The 24,849-nt window shown below is 45.5% G+C and overlaps 1 long non-coding RNA gene across 1 annotated transcript; it reads left to right on the plus strand.

The window, feature by feature from the left end:
* Nucleotides 1–20,711: 20,711 nt before the first annotated feature.
* On the plus strand, nucleotides 20,712–23,745 carry LOC144364926 (uncharacterized). The gene is made up of 2 exons (XR_013423082.1): nucleotides 20,712–20,956; nucleotides 22,471–23,745. It is a non-coding gene; the product is annotated as an uncharacterized LOC144364926 (long non-coding RNA).
* The last annotated feature ends 1,104 nt before the right edge of the window (nucleotides 23,746–24,849 follow it).

Genomic DNA, 24,849 nt, shown 5'->3' on the forward strand with positions numbered 1-24,849 from the left:
GGTCCAGCCCACTCCAGTCAGGTGCTGGGAAGGCCACCCAGGAGTGGTCCAATGTGACAGAGGTGATTATCCTGCCCTGGCTTTCTAGCCCAGGCTCTCCAAAAATGCAGAGCATCTAATCACTCAGTAATAATAATGAGGGCAGAAGGAAACTTAGGGAGCCTGGGATGATTCATGGCAAAGACTGCAATGATGGTCTCATGACTGCCATGCTCACTAGGTAGAACACATTACACAGCTGTGGCTCTTTATTTGTTAATGGCACCTCAATAAGATGGTTTTTAATGAATGGAAGCAATTCCTTGGCGATTCAGTGTCTCTGAATATTACCAGAGGTTACTGTTAAGGTTTTGATCCAGAATGTCCCCCCAAAGCCTCAGATGATAAAATATGACCCTTGCAACACAGCAAGGTTCCAAGGCGGGGCTTTTATCCAATGAGTGCCTCCTAAGGGCTCTGACCTACTCCGTGGATAATCCAGAATGAATTGATCCATTGATAGCTGAATGAACTCCTGGAGGTGGGACCTAATTAGAGGAGGTAGGTCACTGAGCTGTTCTGGAGGCTCAGTGTCATCTCTCTCTCTCTCATTCTCTGCTTCCCAGCTACATTGAGATGACAGCCTTCCTCTGCCAAGTCCCTCTGCCAAGTCCTTCTGCCACGCCCCCTCACACCCCAACACCACACCCATCTGCCACACCCCTGCCTCCAAGTTCTGCTTCACCCAGGCCCAGAGCCTCAGAGCTGGCTGGCCCTGGACTGAGACCCCTGAACCATGAGCCAAAATAAGTCTGCACCTCTCCAAGCTGTCCTCATTGGGTGTTTTGGTCACGGTGACATAAAGTCGGCTACCACAGCCACCCAAGGGAGAACTCAATCCCCTCTCGAGAAAGAAGAGCTCCAAGGTGGAGGACAGGATCCAGCCCTGCAGCCTTGTGGCGACCACATAGAGCCTCGTCTAGTCATTTAACAGCTGTCCAGTGGGCGCTGAGGGCCACCAGGGCTCCCCATCCCTCTCTCTGAAGGCTGTTATTTACAAAGGGAGAAGACAAATGGCCGAGCCCCTAAATCACACGGAGCTGAAAAGGTCACACCAACAGGGCCCCTGGCTGCCTTTTGCAGCGTGGGTGAAGGATTTAAAACCCCATTACTTTGCCCAGGATCCTAAAGGGGGAAACCGAGGCAGGAATCACGGTAAGATCTTAAAAGAGAAGGGCCCGAGCCACCTTCTTACATAAAAAGTCTGATGCAGCCCGGGTCCTCTGTAGAGGTGCAGTGGACACTGCGTCCTGGAGCCCCCTCCAGAGCCCTTACCCAAGGGGGTTCTTGAAACAAGAGCTCACTGGAGGCCAGGGTGAGACTAGAGCCAGCACTCGCTGCGGGTGGAAAAGGTAGGTGGGTGCTCATGCAAACGCTGAAATACAATGTGCCACGAGGTTCTGCACTGTTTCCCCTCGATTTCTGCTGGTTTTCCCTTCTACAGCCCCAAGAGACACTCTCAGCTTGCTCTGTTCCAAGAGGGCTCTGATTCTTATTCTCTACCACGTGTCTCTGTCTGCTTGAGCTCCTGAATTCCCAGTTCAAAACACTGTAGTTTCAGCTCACCACGAGGATTGGAATCAGCACTGGAACTCTTCTGACTCCATGTATAAGGACATGGAAAGCCTTGTTGAAAGATGTTATGTTGAACATCTTTGGACTTGAGAAAGACTGCAGTAGAATTCAGACTCAAAATTTTCATTCTGCATGGCCCAAGGAGTCATCCTCCCAGGAGGAAACTTAAGCATCCCTTAATTCAAAATGTTCCCATATGGAAAAACCTAGATTTTCATAAGAAAAAAATTATCGTAATTTTATCCAATATATCCATAACACAATCTAGTCTATGTAATGCCATTTTATGTGATTTTTTTTCCATAACAACTTTCTAGGAATATTTCATGAACTACTTTCAGAATCAAGGAGCAGGAGTCAAAGTTTTAAAATTAAATGTATGAAATTCTGCAGGTGGAGGCAGGTATGGTGGATGACTGAAGTAGCTATGGCATATACACAATCATCCCTCCATGTCCACAGGCCACCCAGCCACCAACCTCACCCAACAATATTTGGAGAAAATACCAAGAGTGTCCGGAACATGTTGGAGCCCCTTTCCCTGCTGTGATTCCCTGGACAGTGCAGTCTAACAGAATACACATAGCCCAGACGCTGTGCTCGGTGTCGCAGGACCTGTAGAGAGGATCTCAAGTTTCAGAGGAAGTGCCTAAGGTCTATGAAAATGTAGTCTTTTGCATTCCAGGCTTGATCACTGAGAGCTCTGGTTCCAGATGGGTTCCCAAGATCTATCCCCAGGGACACCAAGGAGGGACTGTGTCAGGAATACCATCAGCTGTGGCCAACCCGAGTGAACGTTCCCCAGCCAGACAAGCAGCCACTGGTCAGGTGGGCTTGACTGTTGCCAATGGGAATGTCGACACAGTGTTTAGAAGTTTCCAGATTTGTCAAGAAGCTTATGTAGAATCTCTTAGTTTTTTTTTTCTTTTAATGTGGGTAAATAATTAAGTATTTTAAAGGCAAACAAAGCATGTCTAAGAGCTTTATTAGGCCCTAAGAGCCAACACTTTTTAACCAATGTAAGGGTACAGCGAAACATCGGAGTAGAGACCACAAGAGACTCTCTTATGTAACAGCAGAAGGGTGGGTTTATTTGGAGACCAGCATGCTAGGGCTCCCTGTATAGCAAAGAGAGAGAGAGCCCTGAGAACCGCTTGAGCAGAGCTTATATATTTTTTTGGAGAGGGCATGGAGGGAAGTTTATTGATGGGTCAGGGTGAGTGGGCAGTTTGTCTGCAACCGAGTGAGGGAGTGCATCCTGCAGTTTGGCAGTTGGGGACAGCACATTCTGGGAACAAGATTAGCAAAGAGTTCACAGTTGGGGACAACACATCCTGGGAACAAGATTTCAACAGTGTTTTGTTAAGCATATAGAAAAACAGAGTGACAAGTACCTATTTTATTAACCTTTTATTATTTTTTTTGGCTACTTTTAATTATAAAAGTGATCATTGCGGGGTGTCACATTTTGTGTCTGCTAGTGGGGTATATTGTTGTCTGATTACCATAAGTTTGACTTGTCCAATTTGGGATTGGAGAAAGGAAACTACACGATTGAGCAAACAGGGTCCTAGAGTTAGCAACAATATAAGAATTATTAGAGGGCCGGCCAGGGCTGATAAAAGTGTAGTTAACCAGGGGGACTGTGTGAACCAAGACTCATACCACCCTTTTTGGGCCTCTTTTTTTCTCTGACGCTTTTTAAGGCGTTTTTTAGTTTACTTATAGATTTTTTTATAACTTTAGTATGGTTGGCATAAAAATAACATTTTTTTTAATGTAGCACAAAGGCCCTTTTTTTTTTATGAAGAGGAGGTCCAACCCTCGCCTGTTCTGTAAAACAACTTTAGAGAGAGAGGTTAAAGATTCCTGCAAAGCTGTGATAGAGGTTTTTAATATCTTTAAGTTTTGGTCCATTGCTGTTTTTAATTGGGTCATTTGTCGTGTCCCATGGACCAGGGCAGTGGTCCCTGTGCCCACCCCTGCAGCAATTCCCATTCCTAATAAGATGGCTAAAGTGAGGGATATAGGTTCCCGGCGAAACCGGGTTGTATGCCCCCCTATTTAAATATTTTTCCAAGATATGGCCTGCCTAAGGTAATAGGGTCCGATAATGGACGGGCGTTCATGGCCCAGGTAAGTCAGGGGTTAGCCAGGACCCTGGGGATTAATTGAAAGTTACATTGCGCTTATAGACCCCAGAGCTCAGGACAGATAAAAAAAATAAATAAAACCATTAAAGAGACCTTGACAAAATTAAGCTTAGAGACCGGCATAAAAAATTTGACTATGCTCCTGCCTTATACATTGTTTCGTGCAAAAAATACTCCCTCTGTTTCTTTGTGTAACCTAACCCTCTATGATTCTCTATGATGTCCCTCCTCCAATAAGGGACCTGACCCTAACTCTAAGACCTAACAATTCCTTTCACACCCTCTTGCTTGACAGACTTAAAGCTTTTAAAAAAACTCAGTGATACCCGTGGAAACAGCTAACCACTGCCTACCAACCTGGGGACGAAGGGACTCCACACCGATATCAAGTGGGAAACTTCATCTATGTAAGACGACATCAGGTGTCATCCCTAGAACCCTGCTGGAAAAGACCATACCAGGTGCTACTTATAACACCTACAGCAGTAAAGGTAGATGGAATCACTTCCTGGATCCATGCCTCTCATCTCAAGCCTGCACAAATTACATATTCGCCATGTGGATAGGGCTAAGGACTCTCCCCCTTACCACCAGTAGTCCTAATCCTCATCAGCCCATTCAGCAGCGATGGTTGATCATAAATCCTACTGGACAGAAAGTATGATCTATCTCACATACAGCCCCCTTAGGGACCTGATGGTCATCTCTCCACCCAAACATTTGTCAGTTGGCTATAGGTCTTTTCTACTGGGTATCCCTGATAAAAAAAATCCCACTAAAATTCCATTAAATCCCTTCCATACCATAGATAATAAAAACAAACATTATGGATGTAGGGACACGAGAGCCAGATGCAGGTTGGCTAATCTAGATTACTATGTTTGCTTGGCAGACTATCAAAGCCACAAACAGTCATGGCTGTGTGGGGGAAAATCCGACTTCTTCTGTAAGTCATAAGGATGTAAACATACAGGGGCTACCTGATGGAACCCAAACCTCCGCCAGTTCTCAGACCATTGCCCCCTTGCTGAAGTAACAGGTACTGAGGTATCTCTCCACCCATTCACTCCTCTCCTCTCAGTGCCCACACCAGGACCCACCAGAACTATCCAAAATATAATAAAAATGGCCTTTAAAGTTACTTTATCATTACTAAAAACAGGTTACTAAAAATTTAAAGTCCCTCACAGGCTTTTTGGGATACTCACTCCAGTCTTCCCCTCTGCTCTACCTGTTCTACTACTCAAGTTTTTATTGCTAATAAAATCCCAAACCCCTTTCCCATTATTCTTCTACATCTCTCCTTCCTCATTCTCAGATCCACGGAGCTGCTCTCAGCACCGCCTTCCCTGTCCTCCCCCTCTGTACCAGGCCCACAGAAAAGTCTTAACTGACCTTCTCCAGAAGTCTTCACTATGACTGACTTTAGGACTTTCAACAAAAAAGTCCCTATAAAAAAGTTCAGTATAGATAAACTTCCTCTTTTCATGTTGCCCTGTTCTACTTGGCCACTGGCTAAAAAAATCAGCACTCCTAAGCTAGACACCCCCTTACTAGTTTTTCACAAAATATGTGAACAGGGCCTCTGGCCTTGAGCTGAGGCTTCACAGAGATGGCTACATTTCTAAGATAAAAAAGTTATCAACTGGGCTCCATGGTAATAGCTGACAAAAAAAAAAAAAATTCTCCCCCTCCCAGGTGTCCTTAAAAAGTTAACTTGCCCAGAACAGAGAAAAAAAAATAACAAAAACAAAAACTGCTTTTTGTAAACTTCTGCAGACTGTAAACTTCTGAGCCCTTTCCCTTACATGCTGAGTATGGAGTTCTAAAGCTGCCTAAACCTGGGGTTCAGGGGATTAATTGATTACAGCGGAAACAATGCCCTCTGAATCCGGTTGCAGCCAAATAGAACTGTTTCCCTGTCTTCAGTGCTATCTTAGGTGCCTTGCCTTATCCATCCCTACAACAGTATAATTCTATATACTTAAACATTATTTATATTTTCATAAAATGGTCAACAGATGTCTGGGAACAAGATTTCAACAGTGTTTTGTTAAACATATAAAAAAACAAAGTAACAAATACCTATTTTATTAACCTTTCACCTCCAGCCTGAGGCACCCTGATCACATGATTCTGGTCTCTCTGGAAAGACAAAAGTGGCTATATTTTGTTTAAATGTAAAGAGCATTGTGAAACAGATCTTGGCCTCATTAGCATCATGTTCTGATCCTCACTAAAACCTCTTCCAGTTCCCCCGACTCTGCTAGAAGTAGGAAATGTTGCCTCAATGACTATTTCTTAGCAGTCCAACTAGGCAGCAAGAGAGAGTCGAGAAGAAAGAGGCTTGAGCAGAAAGAAGTCCTGGGATCGGCTAGTGATGTCTGCCATGGTCACATGCAGCTGGGTGGTAATGCGTGTTTCTCATCTCTACCATCTGGAGTCCATATTCCAGTATACATGTCAAAGTTTCTGCAGACCCTCCTCATACTTACAGCCTCATTCACGGCCACCTCCTTTTCTCCAGTAGGCCCTTTATAAGACCCCCTTCCCTGAGTAAATCTGCAAGGAGGCACCTCTTGCACATCATGTTCTTGCATCTCCAATCTCTCCACAAGTCCCACTCCCCGACCTGCCATCCTTGCTGTCTTCTGGCTAGTTAACTCTCACTAAATCCAACATCCATCTCCAACATGACCTCTTCTGTGTTTTTTCCTGAATCTCAGGCCTCAAATCTTTTATGATCCTTTAGACTTTGTACCCACATTAATGGGAAAGATTTTCAAACTGTGTTGACTCCCCTGACACCATAGGAGCCGTTCCAGGTCACAGATTATGCCTTACCCATCAGTGCCTACCCCAGAATGGGCCAGGAGCAGATCTTGTGTTGGATGAATGAAAGTCAGGTTAACAGAGCCCTTGCCTTCTACTACACAGAAATTAAATCAGCAGTATCTCTTGGGTCACATTTCCCCAAGCATCAGTTACTCCTGTGAAACTTTCACTGTTTCTGTCATGTCCACGTTTCAAAAATGACTTGAGATTTTCTAGGAGTCACTAAAAAGAACACAGCCTAGCAAGGCACTTTAAAATCAGAAACTCAGAAACGGTCTTGGTGATTTGTCTGATCTGACCTCTCCATTTTTCTAGCCCCCAGGCAATGTTCCCTTGCTAAATCTTTCTATTCCCAGGCATGGCTGACCATGCAGCTATCACTCAAACAACAATCCCTGCTCTCACTGGCTTTTTGTCATTCTTACATCATTTTCCAGTGCACCTTCAACAAATTTATAAGTGTTCATACAATTTTTAAAATGTTTGTTCTCTACAACCAGAAACTGGACTATAAATCTTGAGGCACCTGGGCTACCCTTGAGGAACTGTAATTTAAAGCTTTGTGGCACATTCCCTGGCTGATTCTTTGGTCACTGAGAGGAGGCTGTTGACTCAAGGATTTCTGTCTTCCAGATGATCAAACAGAGCCTGAGGAACACAGCAGTGCATCATGAAGGCCCTCAGATGGATGTCCTGACACACATTGCTGTGTCCTAAACCACTGTCACCAACACTCCACCCCTGCAGGTCTACTTCAACCAGTCCACAGCCTGTAGAAAGCTCCCTGTGTCATTTACAATGGAATTAGATATTGATTATTCTCTTTCTGACAGAGAAGTATAAGAGAAAATCAGAACAATCATTTTCAACACACAGACGCTATACCCAGTGCTCCCTGACACTAACATTGCTGCCACAGAGTAACCAGTTGCCCAACTAAGTGCCGGGCCGGCAGGTGGGCTGGACACTTGAAGATCAGAAGAGGCCTAAGAGCACACAGGGCAGTGTGTGCCTGGGAAGCCAGGGGCTGGTCCTCAGCCTGGACTTTATGCACACAGATTCCAAGGGTCACCACAGACCACTTCATTTGCCCAGCAGAAAGCATGTCACAGTTCCAAAAGGCACCCAAGGAAACACAGCCAGGAAAGGCAAACGTTCTGCAACTTCATAGACTTTCTCAGTCCCAACCCTGAGATTACCCCTCAATCCCCAGACTGCTGCCAGGCACTGAGACCTCGGTGGCCTTGCTCATTTATTTTTCTTTATCTCTATATAAGGAGTGTAATTAAGACAATATGAAAATGCCATCCTCCACACAGTTGTCACATTTCCTCCTATATAATTATGTAGGAGATTCCCAATCCTTGGCCACTCAGGCACTATATCCAAGGTGGCGGCCAAATCCACATACCAGGGTTAATCTTAGTTAATGCTTTTAGGAAGCTCTTTTAAATTAGCTTTACTCTTTTCTATTTGACAAAATATTAATGCAGTCTATGAATGTGCACATTTTATATGATTGCTTTATAGTTTCCACATATAGATATATACATAATAGTTGATATATAGACTATACATTAACTTTATATAGATATATGCACAGACATATCTGAATATATATAAACTATAGAGCAATTATAAAGTATGTGAGTATATAAAATATATGAAATATATCCATATAAGATATATGAATATATATAGCTGCAACAGGGGATTGGAGTCACATATATGACTTACAATTAAGAAAGATTTACAATTAAGAAAGCTTATCTTGGAGCCTTCTAAATTAAATCTCACCTCACTTGAGAGAATATTGAATTATCTAATTGAACTATGAGAGAGATGTTTGACACTTATGTTATTCATTTCCTCTCATCTTCAGATTCACCCTTTATCACCTGCATTGAAAAAATGGATATGGGTTCTTTTTGTGATTTTCCAATACTGAACTTCGTTAGTAGAGGGCACTAGAGAGCCATGCATTCCACACCCTGGTTCAGTTTCCTATCTGCAGACTCCAGGCCTCTGAGCTCAGCTCCTGAGCAGCCTGCAGCTTCTCCAGCACCCAACCCCCTGCAGGGTAGACAACTTCTGCAGCCCCAGACTTGCAGGGCGCATGGTGGCCAGTAACACCTGGCAGCTGCAGCTTCTCCCACTAAACCCTACAGGTTCATTTGCAGTAGACGGCCCCTGATGGGACCTTCCCTAAGAGCAGGTTTCTGTGGCCCTAGAGAGGGTAGACGATTTCCAGCAGTCTTCCCATGGTGGATCCTGGATAACAGTTCTACGGTGACTTCTCTGTTATCTACTGAGTTATAGCCACTTTCTCTCAAGCAAGGATGCAGGGTCCAAACTCAGGGCAATCTGTCTTCACCCTGAAGACACTGGCTGCTCCTTGTATCTGCTGATCTGATATTCTTTGATGCTCTCCTTAGTAACTAAGCGCTCATGACTCCAATCCTCTGTTGCAGATAATAATCTTGCTGAACTTTCCCTGTTTAAATCCCTGTGATTGTGCTCTTCTGATGGGACCCTGGCTCACCAAGGAGAAACAATTAACTGTAAGCCTGGCTGTGGAGGGATGCGAAGGTGGGGCCAGGTGCCTTCAGCCAGAGATGCCCAGTGTCCATCCAAGGGCTCAGAAGGCTCCCTGATGTTCCCACAGGAGTCTTCCCCTCTCTTGCACCCTCTGGGTGTCTGCAAGCCAACTCCAGATTCAGGGTAGTAATCAAGTGGCTCCAATCAGTCAGCACATCCCTACTCCTGACCACGTGATCAGTCCAGAGACAGTCAGGAGGTGAAACATACGAAGCTGAGACTCGAAAGGACTGAGCTGAGCTGAGCCTCTGGGTACTGAGGAGCAGTTTAGGACAAGGCTGAAGGCGAGGAGTAGCAGGCCCCTCTCTGCAAGAAAACAAGCAAGAGGCTAAACCCCAGAGTGCTCCTGCACACCACTCTCTGTGACTCTGTGAAAAGGTGGTCAGCACAGGTCGGTAGTCACCTCGCTGACTGGAGGCCCTGGGCAAAAAGCTTCTGAGTCTTGTGGAGCAGGGGTGGGGGTGAGTGGAGCTCTGAGCACTGAAAGAAAAAGAGTGTCTCCTGCCTTCCCCAGGAGGCCATGGGAGAGCTGCCTGATGAGGAGGCTCCTGCCTGGGAGGAGAGTAGATGTGCTCGGTCACAACATAAATACCAAGTCAAAAGGGCAGCCCTGTACACAGCCCACAGTACCCTGGCTGTGACCACAGCTACCAGGGGCAGACAGCTGTTCCCGATGGGTCCAGCATACAGAGCTCTGAAGTTGCCTGTGATCAGGCCAGAAAGCAAGCATGTGAGCTCTTGTCCAGGAGTCAGCTCCGGAGATATCTCCGAGGGCATCAGGAAAGGCAGCTCCCTCTGCGTCCTTCTATGGGGGAGGACCGTGGGATGTCCCTGCTGACCTGTCCTGAGGCCTGCAGCAAGCTGTATAAGTCCAAGGGAAGAAAAGAGCCACCTCTGCAGGGAAAGTGCCTAATACGAAGATTTAGTCCTGATCGAACCCACCTCGTTGCACTAGTTGGAGAATCTTCAGAGAACTCATTTAATAATTACATTTATTGTTTAAGCCATTTGACTGAAGTATTTTAATAACTTGCATCTGAAATTCTTGTGTGAAATACCAACTCATTCTTTTGTAAAATAAACATGGAGCCAAAATAAAATAAAGACCAAAACGCACATAGAAGCACATCTGTCTTAATCGATGCAGATGCTATAATAAAATACTGTTAAATGAGTGGCTTATAAACAACAAAAATTTCCTCACTTTCCTAGAAGCTGGGAAGTTGGAGATGAAGGTGCAGACAGATCGAGCATCTGGTGAGGGTGCTTCCTGGGTCCTACATGAAGTGGTCATGCTGGTCACATGGTAAAAGAAAGTTCCATGGGGCCTTTTTGTAAGGGCACTAAGGCATTTATGAGGGTTTCACCCTCATGAGCTAAGTCACCTCTGAAAGTCCCCACCTCTAAGACCATGGCTTTGATGGTTAGGTTTCAATATAAGGATACTGGAGAACAAAATGTTAAGACCACAACATGTGTGCACACACAGACACACACCAAGAAGAAAAAACCACACCTTAACAATAACAACAAAGTCTACAAAATAACCCATGGAACTGGTCAGCATCTTTTATCTTCAAAGACACAAGGTTGTCCTCTATTTGGTAAAAAGGTTCACAACAACTTTACAAGACTACAAGGACTTCTCTGCAAACCTATTGATCAGGAAGCTGTTTATAAATAATCAATCTATATGCCATAGGAAAGAGCAGAAGGCATCAGATTGGATTGTTTCTGGCAATGAGCAACTCCCCCCCAAGTTCAGCATTAGCACTATCATTAGAGATGCTAGAACATTCCTCCCAAAGTTCTAACATTAAAGTCCTCCTGACCTCTAACATGGACCTTCAACTGGTCTTTAATGCCCTAAATCCCTGACTCTTCTCTAGGGAAAATTTTTTTCCATTCTCCAATCATGTGGCTTTTGGGGGAACTGCCAATAACAAAAAGTTCTAGCAACTGGTAAAAGGCACCTGGGCAGGTTTTCAACTCAAGAGCAGAATTGTCAGTGGAATTAATCCATTTGATGGGTTAATACTTTGAATGGACTACAGGGTGGTAACTGAGGCAGATGGGGGCTGGCAGAGGAAGAGTGTCACTCAGACATGGGACATGGCCTCAGGGGCTATATCTCTCCCTGTCCCCCTCCTGTCTGTCTCTGCGTCCTGGCTGGTGTGAGCGGAGCAGCCTCCTCTACCATGTCCTTCTACCACGGTGACCTGCCTTACCTCAGGCCCAGAGCAATGGAGCTGGCTGAATGTGGACTGAGACCTCTAAAACCATGAGCCAAAATACGCTTTTTCTCTTTTAAGTTGTCATTGTCAGGTCTTTTGGTCACAGCAGCGCAAAACTGACTAACCCAACAAACCTTTATGTGCACACAGCTCCAGGTACACACAGGTACCCACACACCCTCTTTCTGAATTTAAAGGGCAAAATATAATCCTTTCTCCTTTGCTGATGCTAGTTGAATTTATAATCTGTACAACAAAAAAAATCTTATCACCCCCTTTTTAATTTTTATTCAGAAATCAGCTACTTGCAGCCTTTATTTTCTGATAAACAAATTCTTGTAGTAACAATGACTTCTCTAGAATTGGTTCAGAATCTGCACATTCCCTGTTGCACACAGCGCAATGGCCCTTCGTCACTGTATCTTCCTCGGCCGCCCACTTTCTTCCCTCCCAGTGCAGGTCAGAATCTATGACATGTGAGAGGTACTGTCCTCACTGACTTACCTGTGTCCCCTGCCTTAACTCCCAAGGAAGGTCCAGGGATCTCAGAACACAGAGCCATCTATGCATGTGTGGTCCCCTTCTGTGAGCCCAGGTGTGTCTGGCTGCATCCTGCCTAGTGGAGAATTTCCCTGGCGAATGGAAACACTCAAAACATAAAACCAGTGGCTTGTCTTCTGGCTTAGTCTGGTAATACTGAACCCCACCTTTTGGAATTTGCTTTGGCCTGGATTGATTCCCCCATGACTGCTTATTTGGGAGGAATGTGGGTTAGGGCAAACTTGCTACTTAATGCTTGGAAACAACACTTGTCCCTTTGCCTCTAGGTCACACCCTGAGGACACACACTGCAGCTGAGCTGTCTGCTCTCCCTGCTGTGGGAAATAAACATTGAACAGAAAATGTGGACACCAAAGGAGTCCATGCTTCCTGGGGGAGGTGCTACAGGTGTCCTGACTTTGGCCACACCCACCCTGGAGTAGATGTCAAATGTACACCCTGCAGCCGTCCACTGGTCCACTGGGCTCTCACACTTACAGCCCTTGCAGCCACATCTTTATAGCTCAATCTTAGTGCCACAGGGTCCATTAGACTTGACTGGAGGACATAACTCTATTAAGGATCCATGTTTTATTCAGGCTAGAAATGTGGGCCCATTGATTTAACTTAAGTAGCACATCATTCGATTAGAGACAATGTTTACTTTTATCTAATTTGCATCTGTGTGGGTCTAAGAGGCCTTGTGCACCAGAGTGCTATAGATTGGTGCAAATCACTGATATTTCAGTGAACTTGTGAACAGGACAGAGCAGAATTGGCCTGGTGGGTTATCTTCTTCAGCAAGGAAAAAAACCTCAAGGGTTTTGTTGTTGGGTTTGTTTTGCCTGTATGCTACTTCAACTTCAGTAAAATAGTAAAATATGGGGAAAGAGAGAGGATTGGGAACATTTAAGTAAATCAGCCTTAATAAGGAAACAGATTACCACAGGAATCATGTGTTTTCAAGGGGAACACAGGGCCCTTGCTCTTTGCTACAGGGGGTGGGAGAGTTGGTGAGATTCTCCTCTGGTCAGAGAGTGCTGCTCCAGGGATGTGCCAGTGTCATGGCCTCTCTGCAACCACACAAAGCCATCTATGCATGCATGGTGACATGAGTCCTCCTGGGAGTTCTGAATGTGATTCCAGGTCACAGAATCCATGGAAGTTGTACGACAAGCTGCCACAGCTCACGACAGCAAACTGAAGACAGAGCTTCTAAGTGGTTTGCTAATCACATGTATCACCAAAGGGGCAAAGCTCCTGACACCCTGTTGTCCATTCCTTCATCTCTTTAGGAAGAAAAGCTGTATTTAACTACAATTACGATGATAAACACTTACTAATGGCTCGCCACCGTCTAGACCCTGTCATCGGGTTTATATAGGCTGCTTTCTCTTCACTACCCCATTATATAGTCAGAAACCTCCTGTAAAGACCATATTCTGGACCAATGGGCCATCTGGCCCAGCTGGGAGATGACAAAAGCACAGAGGAACCAGACCTGCAGGTTTTCTAAACATTGTTATCACCAACCCTCAGGCTGTCAATAAACAGTGCGGGGAAATTCACAACCCCACAAGTGAATTTTAAGAAAGCTCAGCCAATGGATATGTAATTTGTGTTTACACATATGGACCCCAAAGAAATGAGATCAAGTCTGTGGCTACATATTTGTTGAATGATGCAGTTCAAAGGAGGTTGGGTATCATTTGATTGACAGGGGTCTCTCCTTCTCTGTGGTTTCACTTTCTGCAGTTCCAGTTACCCTTGATCAATTTCTGAGAATTCTAAATGGAAAATTTCAAAAATACTAATTCTTAAATCTTCAATTGTGCTATATTTTGAACAGAGTGATTCGTTATGTGAGTCCCATTAAGTCTTGCTGAGATGTAAATCATTCCTTTGTCCACTGTATCCACGCTGTATAAGCTACCTGCCCATTAATCCAGGGTATTAGAGCTACTGCTCCAGAGTATTAGTTCTTCTGTTCAAGTTACCTTATTTTACTTAATAGTGACCCCAAAATGCAAGAATTGTGATGTCAGCAATTGAGATAATCCAAAGGGAAGCCACAAAGTCCTTCCTTTAAGTAAAAAATACATTAGTTAAGGCAATAGGAGGAAAATCAGTAGACAAGTGCAAGCAGATCAAAGAGAGGGAGGAGGGACGAGAAAGGGAGACCCTGAGGAATTAGGTGGATCAGTGAGACCCTGATGAATTAGATGGATCAGTTATGTTCTGTGCATGGGCAAATATGGATAATGAGCCCACTATCATGTAAAATGCACCCACAAAAGGACAAAGAAGAGAAATTTTATCACAGATACACATGTGTAGGAAAGAACTTAATATATATACCCATTCTGTACTGCCCTGATTTCCAAGTACCCACGAGGGGGTCTGGGAACACAGCCCCATGGATGTGGAAGGATGTGTGTTTGTTCTTTTGGGTTTGGTAACGTTTTCACCAGGAAATTAGAAGGTTGAAGCCTTTGGTTTAATAAAAAGGGCAGCTGGCAGACTGAAGCCTCCCCAGTTGATTTTTATTAGCCCGTGCTTGGGCTATTCTGCTTTTATTTGAAAAGTAAAATCTCATGGGACTTGGAACATTTGGCTTTAGAAGTAGTCAATAACATACAGGCACTTTACTAGTTAACTTATTTATCTGAGATGTGCTCTTTAAGGAGGTTAACATAATACTTCAAAGAGGCAGAGAACCTAAAGCCGCTCACTGGAATCTGTGTAATTTTCTTATCACGGTACCGGTACCGTTGTCCATAAGTAGTGGTGCTTTTTCAATAGCAAATTAAATCCAAATAGCAGTTTAGAAGATGTAATTAGGAATGAAAAAAAGAAAGGGTGGGAAGAGAATAGAGCAATCATTTTCTGCTGGTGGCCTGCTCACTTGACAATAGAACTGACAGAATTTTCTCCCTGTTTGATGAGCGCACTTTATGATCCCACCATATCTCCCTCAGCTCTGATTTACATTTCCTCCAGCTTCCAAAGCCAGGAAAACCTTCTGAGTGCCCACATTACCTAAGCGACAAGCATCATTAAAAAGCCAAGAAATCACTAATTTCCCTGGGTATTTTTCCAAATAGCATGACTTACTCAGAAGCGTTCTCCCTCATCTTTGCCTCTATTGATGCAAATGTATTTGGGCAAAAAAAAAATAAAAAGAATTTTAGGTTTTTTTTTTTCAGTGTTTCTAAGTGGAATCCTTAATTCTTAATATAAACAGATTTATAGTCAGCCATTTGCAATGTGTTAGCAAAAAAAAAAAAAAAAAAAAGGACACATCTTCACCTCTGACAGGCGATAACTGTAAACTCTTGGGTCTTAAAACAGGTCACAACCAATGGATGATCAGGAGCAGAAGAATAAAAAATAAATAAATAAAAGTGTCCTTGAAATAGCCAAGCTCACTGTTCACACAGCATATGCTCAGTAGAAAACTGGAGCACTCTATTCATTTGGCAGAGAAAACACAGTTTCTGGGGTTCAAACCCCAGCCCTGCCCCCCCACCCTCCTGCTTCCCAGGGACAAATAACTTCCCTGTTGGGATCACTTCAGGATTAACCTTCAGGTATTTTCATGAGGATGAAGCATGGCAGGTAGGGCCTGGCACACTGGCCAACGAATCCCCAATCCATGCAAGCCAGCACGGGCACATCAAGCACAAAGTTTGACCTGTAGCTCACCAGGCTCAGAACATCACACAAGGTCCCTCAGAGAGGGATCACAGAGCCAGCTCCAGAGCTGATGTCAACCTAACTCAAAACCTCACCCTCTTTCCGTGCCTAAGGGCTCACATCCCGGGGATAAACATTCTTCCCCAGAGTATAACATTGACTCTTCAGGACAGGGACCTGATCTGTACCTGGACCTGATTCAGACCCCAACTTTCTGATGCTATAACAGAAGGAGGTCTTCAGGAGATCTGGGGACAGGGTCAGTATGTTTTATATATGGATAGAACAGGCACACTCTGTGACCCCCAGGAGGGCGTGGTGGACATACAACCAGCTGACCAGAAGTAGAATATGTCAGAAATTGTAGCACCCTTGAAATAGGATATAAAGTCATTGCATAGCTCTCACGCTCTCTCTCTCTCTTGCCCCCCACCCTTTCTCTTTCCACTTCTTTAGGGAACACAAGCTCCCATGTCATTCACACTCCCAAGTAGCCCTGTGGAGGCCCATTTGTGAGGAGCTGTGGCCTGCAGATGGTGTAAACTTACCTCTGGGACTGAGCTACATGGAAAGTGGATTTTTCCAGCCCCAGACAAGTTGTGACAGCCGCAGCCTCCGGAGCATCTTAACTGAACCCTCGTGAGCTATCCAAGCCAGAGCCGGCGGTCGGACCTTCCTTCAATTCCTGACTCAGGGAAACTCTCTTTTCATAAATGCTTACTTTTCACAGTTGCTACACTGTGGGTAACTAAGACATTTAGATCCTCAGTAGATACCTGGTGTCATACAAGCTCCTTGAGATTTGCCCTGGTGGCCCCTGTGTGGTAGGTTTTCTTTGAATACTCAGGGACTGATCATGCTCTTCCTAAAAGAACGTGGGGACCTTGTTTTTTCAGTTCTCCCAAGAATGAGGAGCATTGGCCCCTGGCATGTGCCTCTTTATGTTCTCAAAAATGGGCACTTGACCGAGGTCTGTTTCCTCAAGGATCCCTGGGGAAGGGAGCAAAAGCAAATATCAGCTTCCCACTGGCCTGTGATCTCTGAGCCTGCTGGACACCACACTGACAGAGGCTGACTGGGAGTGCAGGTGACACCAAGGGCTCGGGTCTGAGAACTGCCAAGGTCCCAGAGTCCCAGAGAAGTCCTCAATCCAACCTTGCAATAAACTTTAAATGCCCTTCTCAAGTACATGCCCCAGTTGCTGCTCTATTTGGCCTTTGAGTTTTTATCACTTGTTAACAGGGAAGCCTACTTGCGGCAGAAAGGCTTGTTAGACCAGCCTGACCTTGCTTCCTACCCGACCCCTCACATCGTCTCTGTCTGGATCTTCCCAGCTGAATTTGGCTTGGCTGGTGTAACTCAGTGTCCTCTCCAGAGGACTCCCCTTAAGGAAACACACCAACTTCCTTCTCTCCCTCTCTTCCAGGGTGACCCTTTAGGAGATCATGGTCAGTTGAGCGCTGGGGGCCCTGCAGAAGCTGTTTCAAAGCCAGTGTTTTTCTCTTCTAAGCAAGCAGCAAGGCAGCTTTAAAATGTCACATGACCGCTTATCCATCAGGAGACACAGGGCCCTGAGCACTCCTAGTCAGGTTCCAAAACAAAGTGCTTCCCTGGGGCAGGACAGACTTAAACATACTAGCATCTTTTTATTAGCTCTTTAGCATCTGACAAGATGCTAAAGAGCTAATAAAAAGATGCCCACTCCAGCTTCTGCCAGAAGTCTGGACATTTAATTACTGCCGAGAGAAGTCAGTGGGCACTCCTCCAGGCCAGCATAAATTTATTTATATATTTTTTTCAAAGAAAAAAAAGTACCTGCTAATGATGTGAAACAGGCTTCTGGGCCCTGGAGGCCACAATTCACAGACAAACACTCATAAAACTATCAACCCATCCCTCCATCCAGATGAAAAGGTCACCGATCCGGAAATTGGCTCTGTCATACCTCCTATGAATGAAGACCCTCAAAGAAACTCAGCAAAGAGAAGACACCTGCCTTCAGGGGATGTGGAGGAAAACAGTAGCATGCGATGGACTTTGGACAGGCTCCTTGTCAATCAGCTGCCCACCCCCATTTGAGTCGGTAGCATGGCCACTTGTGGCTGCTCATGAGACCCACCACCCCCTTCTGCACAGCCTCCAAACACAGCTGAGAAGTTGGACTTGGGGTGGAAAGTGGGGCTCAGAGCCACCTGCTGGGCAGGCACCCTCCTCCTATGCCTATTAGGTGGGTGAGATTGCAGGTCCTTACCCTCTTCACACCTCTCATGCTTCTCCTATAGAAATGAGGTAATGACATTGCATATCTAAGGTTTGTACAGGCATAAACCAGTCCGTCATGCTAATATACCAAAACGTTATCTACTCGTATCCTTTATCGCTATCATAAAACCATGAAGGGCAGAAGTCACAGATATTCCATTTTTGTATACCCCTTTATAACTTTATCAGCATTACCCTGGACAAAAGTCAATGTCAGCAAATATGTGTGTAAAAAAAAATACATTTGAGAACAGAAAGGAACTTAGATAATAGTGTCAGAGTACTTAAGTCAAAGTCTCCACCTAATGAAACCCCCTTTAACTGTAGAAGGTCCCTCTGTCTTTGATTACCTCCTGTGTAAGGGAGTCTACAGAAGAGTTTCCAGAAGACATCAAGCAGGGACCCACTGTGAAGCCACATATCCCACTGCACCCCTACAGCATTCCAGATGCTCCCCTAGGCAATGGGAAACCCATTGTCTACTGAGGAAGTCCTAGGGCCCACGAAGCTGTCAATCAAATGTGCATAGAGAGGTACATAGAAATGCTAACTTTGTTATAGTAAAATAGTGAGAAAAAGACAAAACCACTCTATATTGGCTTGATATCTCTTTCAAACTAGACTCTGACCTATAAAGACCCAGAGAATTTAGCAAGGACCAAATTCCAGGAGGAAAAAAAAAAACTAATTAATTGTTGAATTTTGAGATTAAGAACTCACATTCTTACAATTTAAGATTAAGTGAAAGAATTTCAAAGGGTCCTTTTTATCATTGACAATTTTTGCCTTAGACTCTCTGATTTAGACATAGCCTTTGCATAAGGTAAATCTCCCAGAGTCTTACCATCTCCATATTCCACATTAGAGAAACAGGGAAAAGAAGGTGACTCAGTCATCTTTTCAGTCCCTGTGACCAAAGGACCTGACAAGAGAAACCTAGAAGAGGAGACGTGTGTCTTGACTCATGGTTTCAGAGGTTCAGTCGGCCGACTTCATTGCTCTGGGCCCAAGTTGAGGCAGGACATCCTGCTGCAAGAGTATTGCTGAGGAAAGCAGCTCAGGACATTGCAACCAGGAAAGAAAGAGCGCTCTGCTCGCCAGGGACAGAATATAAACATCAGAGGCAAGTCCCCAGTGACCCACCTCCTCCAGCCACTCCCTACCTGCCCACAGTAACCACCCACTGAATCCACACCTCTGGGTGAATCTGCCGATTAGGTTGAGGCTCTTGTAACCTAATCATGTCACTTCTGAGCATTTTTGCATCATCTCATACATGAGCTTTTGGGATACACCTCGTATCTAAATTATAACAACAGGTTGCCATAACTCACCCAAGTTCAAAGAGCTAAAAATGGATGCAGCCACATTTGCATTAAAATCTGAAGAACTTGGCACTGACTCTGAAATCTTGCTCTCTTAATGTGAGCTGCAGTTTCCACTTTAGAGTTTGAGATATAAGAAACAAATCCATTCATGGATCCTCGCAGTGACCCTTTTGGTACTTTAAGAAAAGCCGCCATCCCTGCCCCCAGCCCTCACATCAAGCCCAGGCGCTCTTTTTGTCTCATCCTGCGGCTGAGCCCTCACATTTTCTTCAATTGTTCCTTCTGTAATGTGATTTCAAGGGCCCCCCACACCCTGAACACTTTCTCTGGCAGAACATGTGCCTGTTCCCAGTGTTACCCCTTGGCCTTGAGTGCAACAGAATTTGGGGACACGGTGACAGGGTCAGGTCTATCATTTATTGCCTGATATTCATGGAGACCAGCAGACACTAATCTTCTACTTCTTAAGTGAACGCTAGTAGAAAGCAGTGACATAATGGGGTGAGAACCAGCCCATGCCCCACACTCAGGAGAGGAGGGGACCCAGGCTGATTGGAGATCCCAGATGCATCCAGGTTTACGAAAATCAGTAGCTTCTCGGGCCCAGGTGATATTCTCAGGCAGGAGCCTGGCTCTCTCTTCAGGAGAAAGAGAAACCCAATTTCCTACTTGAAATGATGCATTTAAAAATACTTTATGCCAGCCTCTCATTTAATTTTGATATTCAGTTCCCAACATCAAATTAAATCAAAGTATCGGCCAACATTACCATCAATCAAACTGCCTGCTGTATTTTGACATCTTTCTGGAAAACACGCCCCACTGGATGCAGATGAGTGTTGTATAAGCCCCATGGAGGCCCCCTTGAACAGTGGACATAGGCTGTTATGGGTTAGATATGGAACGTATCCTGAAGACCTGGTGCTGAAGGCTTGATTCATGAAGCATCTGTGTCCAGAGGTTGGAGAAGTGAGTGGATCATGAGGGCTCTTACCTCATCGGTGCATTGGAGATTTGATGGCAGTATTTGGAGGTGGGATCTCCTTGAAGGAGTAGGTCCTTAGGGTGTGCTGGGGGACTCTATCCTGTCCCTGGCCAGCTCCTCCCTCTGTGCTTCCTGACTCCTATGAAGTCAGAAGCTTCCCTCTCCACACACTTCCACTTGGAGTCAGCTGACCCTGGACTGAAACTTCTAGAAGCATAAGCCAAAATTAATCTTTCTTCCTAAGTCTTTTTTTCTCAGATATTTTGTCCCAGGGACTAAAAAATGACTAAGGCACAGGTGGAGTGGCTCTTGGTGAAGATGGCCAGGGCCCTTCACCTAGACACACCGTCCACTTGTGTGGTGAGCCGCCTCTGCCGCTTATGCAGACTATGGTCACCATTACAAGATGGTGCTTGCTCCGTTGTGGTTTGTGACAAACAACTCCTTATTTGGGAGAGTTGGCGCATGGCTTTTCAGCACCCTATGAGAAAGTTCCATGTGGCAGCTTCGCATTGGGCCTTGAGATGCTATATTAAGGCTGGGAGGGGCATCCGAGGGATTAGTAGAAGAAATATCAAGGGCCTGAATAAACCGCTGAAAGAAGATTCCCGAGTTGCATCTTCCTTGTGGGCAAGGGGTCGTGCCAAGTGGTGCGGAGACCCGGGAACCAGAACTTTCAGCAGTCAGGGGTGGTGCACCGGTTAGTCCCAGGTAAGTGGAATTCGCGATCAAAGCGGGGCAGCTCCTCTGTAGATAAAGAGAGAGCGGGGAAAAAATAATAAAATAAGATGCTCCTCTGTAGATAAAGAGAGAGCGGGGGAAAAATAATAAATAAGACACTCCTCTGTAGATAAAGAGAGAGCGGGGGAAAAATAATAAAATAAGACGCTCCTCTGTAAATAAGGAGAGAGCGGGGTTTTGTACTTTCACTTTATTTACACTGCTTGGAACAGTATGGGTGCTACTTCCTCAAGCCCAATTTTGCTGGCCTTGGATGGGTTACTGCGTTCTAAGGGACTTAAAGTGAAATGGAGTACATTACAGAGGTTTTTGGAAGAGACTGACTCTGTAGCTCCTTGGTTTGCTTTTTCAGGGAGTCTCACGATTCCCAGTTGGGACAAATTAGGGAAAGATCTGGATTTAGCTTACAAACAAGGAACTTTAAAGGGTGGTACCATTCCGCTTTCGAAATTAGTGAGGGGGTGTATAATAGATGGTATATGCCAGAAAGCTGTGAGCGAGGGTCAGGCTGTTCTTGAGCAATTGCATGAAGAAAAATCGGAGGGGTCACATAGCGAGGTAGCAGAAAGTATTAGGAGTAAGAGTGGTGAAAAGACAAGGGAGTCTGAAGTTAAACAGAGGAGAAGGCTCTATCCGGACTTGACTGAGTTAAAAACTCCCAAGGACACAAGTAGCTCGGACAGTTCTGAAGAATTGGACAAGTTATTACAACAATTACGTAAGACTAAGATAAAAAAGAAAAAACGGGAAACAACAGATGTAAAAGCCTGCTGTGAGAAGGGTTATAAATCCAGTTCTGGGGAGGAAGTTGAGAATCTAGAGGAGGAGCCAGTACTTGATGCTGCTCCACCCTCCCCCCCCCTTTCAGTAGTTCCGCCTTCGTATGTGGGTGGAGTCCAAGGCTCCGGGAGGACTTTTCATTCTTTCATTCTCAAGTTTGGAGAACAGTTAATACAGACATGGGACTAGCATACCCAGTTTTTCAGGACAATAATAGGGGAAGGTACCATGAGCCTTTATATTTTAAAATAATTAAAACCTTGGCAGAATCCGTCCGTTCTCAGGTGAAAGGACTGACTAGATTCTGCATGACCCCCTTAGATTGGGCTGGCTTATTCCGAGCCTGTGTCTCCCTGGGAAAATATCTAGATTGGAGAGCACTCATGTTAGAGGGTGCAGTAGAACAGGCTGCTCAAAATCACAGCAGCTATAGTGACAGCCATAGCAGTGTCTGCTGCTGCAGCAGTTACAGCTGGAGTAGCCATGGCCAGTCATGTACAAACTGCTGCCACTATTAATAATGTTATTCAACAAACTTCCACCATACTCGAATCTCAAAATAAAATTAATCAACATATTTTGTCAGGGATTTTGGATGCTAACCAAAGAATAGATATACTTCAAGCTCAGATAGAAGAATTGTCTGACCTGGTACTTTTGGGTTGCGTTGACCAACGTGCGCATTTGTGTATAACCTCTGTCAGATTTAATGATTCCAGGAATGCTTCCCGCATCATCGGCGAATATTTGGCCAGGAATTGGTCCATGGCGGCGGAAGACATGATCCAGTCTCAACCGACTCAGATAGCTGTCTTGAATAGTACCCGTGTTGATCCCGTGACTTTGGGTCAATTCACCGATTGTATATCTTCTGCTTTTTCCTTTTTTAAAGAGTGGGTGGGAGTAGGCATTTTTGGTACTATGTGTTGCTTTGGTATGTTCCTCTGTTTGTGGCTTCTCTGTCATCTCAAGGCCCACAATGCTCAGGACAAGGCAATGCTCATCCAAGCTCTTGCTGCTTTAGAAAATGGCAACTCGCCTCAAGTCTGGCTTGCGCATCTTAAACAGTAAATCTTTGACATGGTCATTGCACCCCAAGTTATTATAACATTGCACTGGGATTGACATGTCTTTCCTCGTTATTCTCTTAGTGTTGGAAAGCCCTTGCACTCTGCAGGCCTTGCTGCCATTGCACGCAGATGGGTTTCCACACTAGTGCCTTTGACATGGTCATTGCACCCCAAGTTATTCTAACATTGCACTGGGTTCGACATGTCCTTCTTTTGTCTTTCTTCTAGTGCTGGAAAGCCCTTGCACTCTGCAGGTCTTATTGCCATTGCACGCAGAAGGGTTTCCACACTGGTCTTTAGCTATGGCTTTAAATCCCGTGCCTTTCTCTCAGGGTGTCGCCAACTTAATTGTGGTTGTCCTACAGAGGTAGTCCCAGCTACCCCCTTATGTTCACCATCGTCACTATACAGGATGCGAGGCAAGGCACTGCACTTGAGTGATCCTGCAGTGGACACGGACCTCAAGGAGAACATGTCCTATTGCATGCGGGTTTGACGTGTCCACACCCCGCCCCACGAAAAAAGGTGTCGGCTGATATGGAGTCAGGTCTAGGGAAGGGCCCTCCTTAGGACTGAGCCATACTACGCAGCCACTTCTGCACAGTGGGATAAGACCTCTATTCTCGCCTGTATTGTTTTAAGAAAACAGAAAGGGGGAACTATGGTGAGCCGCATCTGCCGCTTATGCAGACTATGGTCGCCATTACAAGATGGCGCTGGCTCCGCTGTGGTTTGTGACAAACAACTCCTTATTTGCGAGAGTTGGCGCATGGTTTTTCAGCACCCTATGAGAAAGTTCCAAGTGGCAGCTTCGCATTGGGGCTTGAGATGCTTTATTAAGGCTGGGAGGGGCATCCGAGAGAGTGGTAGAAGAAATATCAAGGGCCTGAATAAACCGCTGAAAGAAGATTCCCGAGTTGCGTCTTCCTTGCGGGCAAGGGGTAGCGACACACTTGTGTTTACCAGGCCTTGCCTTTGTAAAGGGGATTTGTCTGTTTACTTGTTTATTCCTGTGACTGCATTTTTTATTCGTTGAGAACGAAATATAGAATTTTGCACTTATTTCTTCTACTTTTGTTGGATGAGCTCCAAAGTTCCAGCCCACTAACTCACTTTCCCCCTCCAGATGCCATGGTCATCCCCCACAGTGCGCGCAAACCCAGGACACAAAGAAGGGAGCCCGTGTTATGGTGGGATGATCATAGTTCACAGTTTCCTCCAGTTCACACCTTCCCAGGTAAGTGAGGGTCCCTGACACACAAGTATCCTCATGGGATACCCACTTCGCAGAGGCCCTGTGAGAGTCTTGACTGCCCCCATGCACATCCCTCTCTATGGATCACATGGCTTTCCGTGTCCCTGTGGGAGCAGGGTCTTCACAGGCTGTGGTCTGTCTGCTGGGCACTCATGAGACTTTTGCACCTTTGGAGATCCAAGGTGACACTCCTTGTGGTAAGGGGTGAGAACAGTCATGCAGAGAACCACTCATCTCAGGCTGTCAGGATGTGGGACACTAATGTGGAAACTGAACTGTGACCTTGGTGATGGCTCTCACTTGACACAGGTCCCTGGGCTGGCTGCGCAGTCCGGCTCTCCCTAGAAAAGGGTTATAACTGCTGTAAGCTTGGTGAGCTGGGTTTGCCTGCACCTGACCTTGGCTTTCCTAGAGAAAATGCTCTACCTTCACTCACAAGAGTAACCAGGGCACATCTAAGTGTCACCTCGTAGAGTGATCTAGCTCTGGAGATGGGCCCAGGAGAGCTTCAGCACATTTCTGTCATGGATTGCGTCCCTCTGTGGGTATGCACCTGCTTGTACCGGTGGCTTCTCCAGGGCACATGGTGGGCGGTTCCGGTCAGTTGGGCTCCACTCCAGTTGCGGGGAAGGGAAACAAAGGGCACAGGGCACCGCAGAGGTGAGTGGTTCCTTGGGGCACTGCGGCTCCAGCAGTAGAAACCATGGGTACCCATCCATACCCATGACATGGGAGTGACAAGTTACATCAATTGCCAG

Source organism: Ictidomys tridecemlineatus, chromosome 1 (assembly GCF_052094955.1).
Source record: "Ictidomys tridecemlineatus isolate mIctTri1 chromosome 1, mIctTri1.hap1, whole genome shotgun sequence".
Lineage (NCBI taxonomy): Eukaryota > Metazoa > Chordata > Mammalia > Rodentia > Sciuridae > Ictidomys > Ictidomys tridecemlineatus.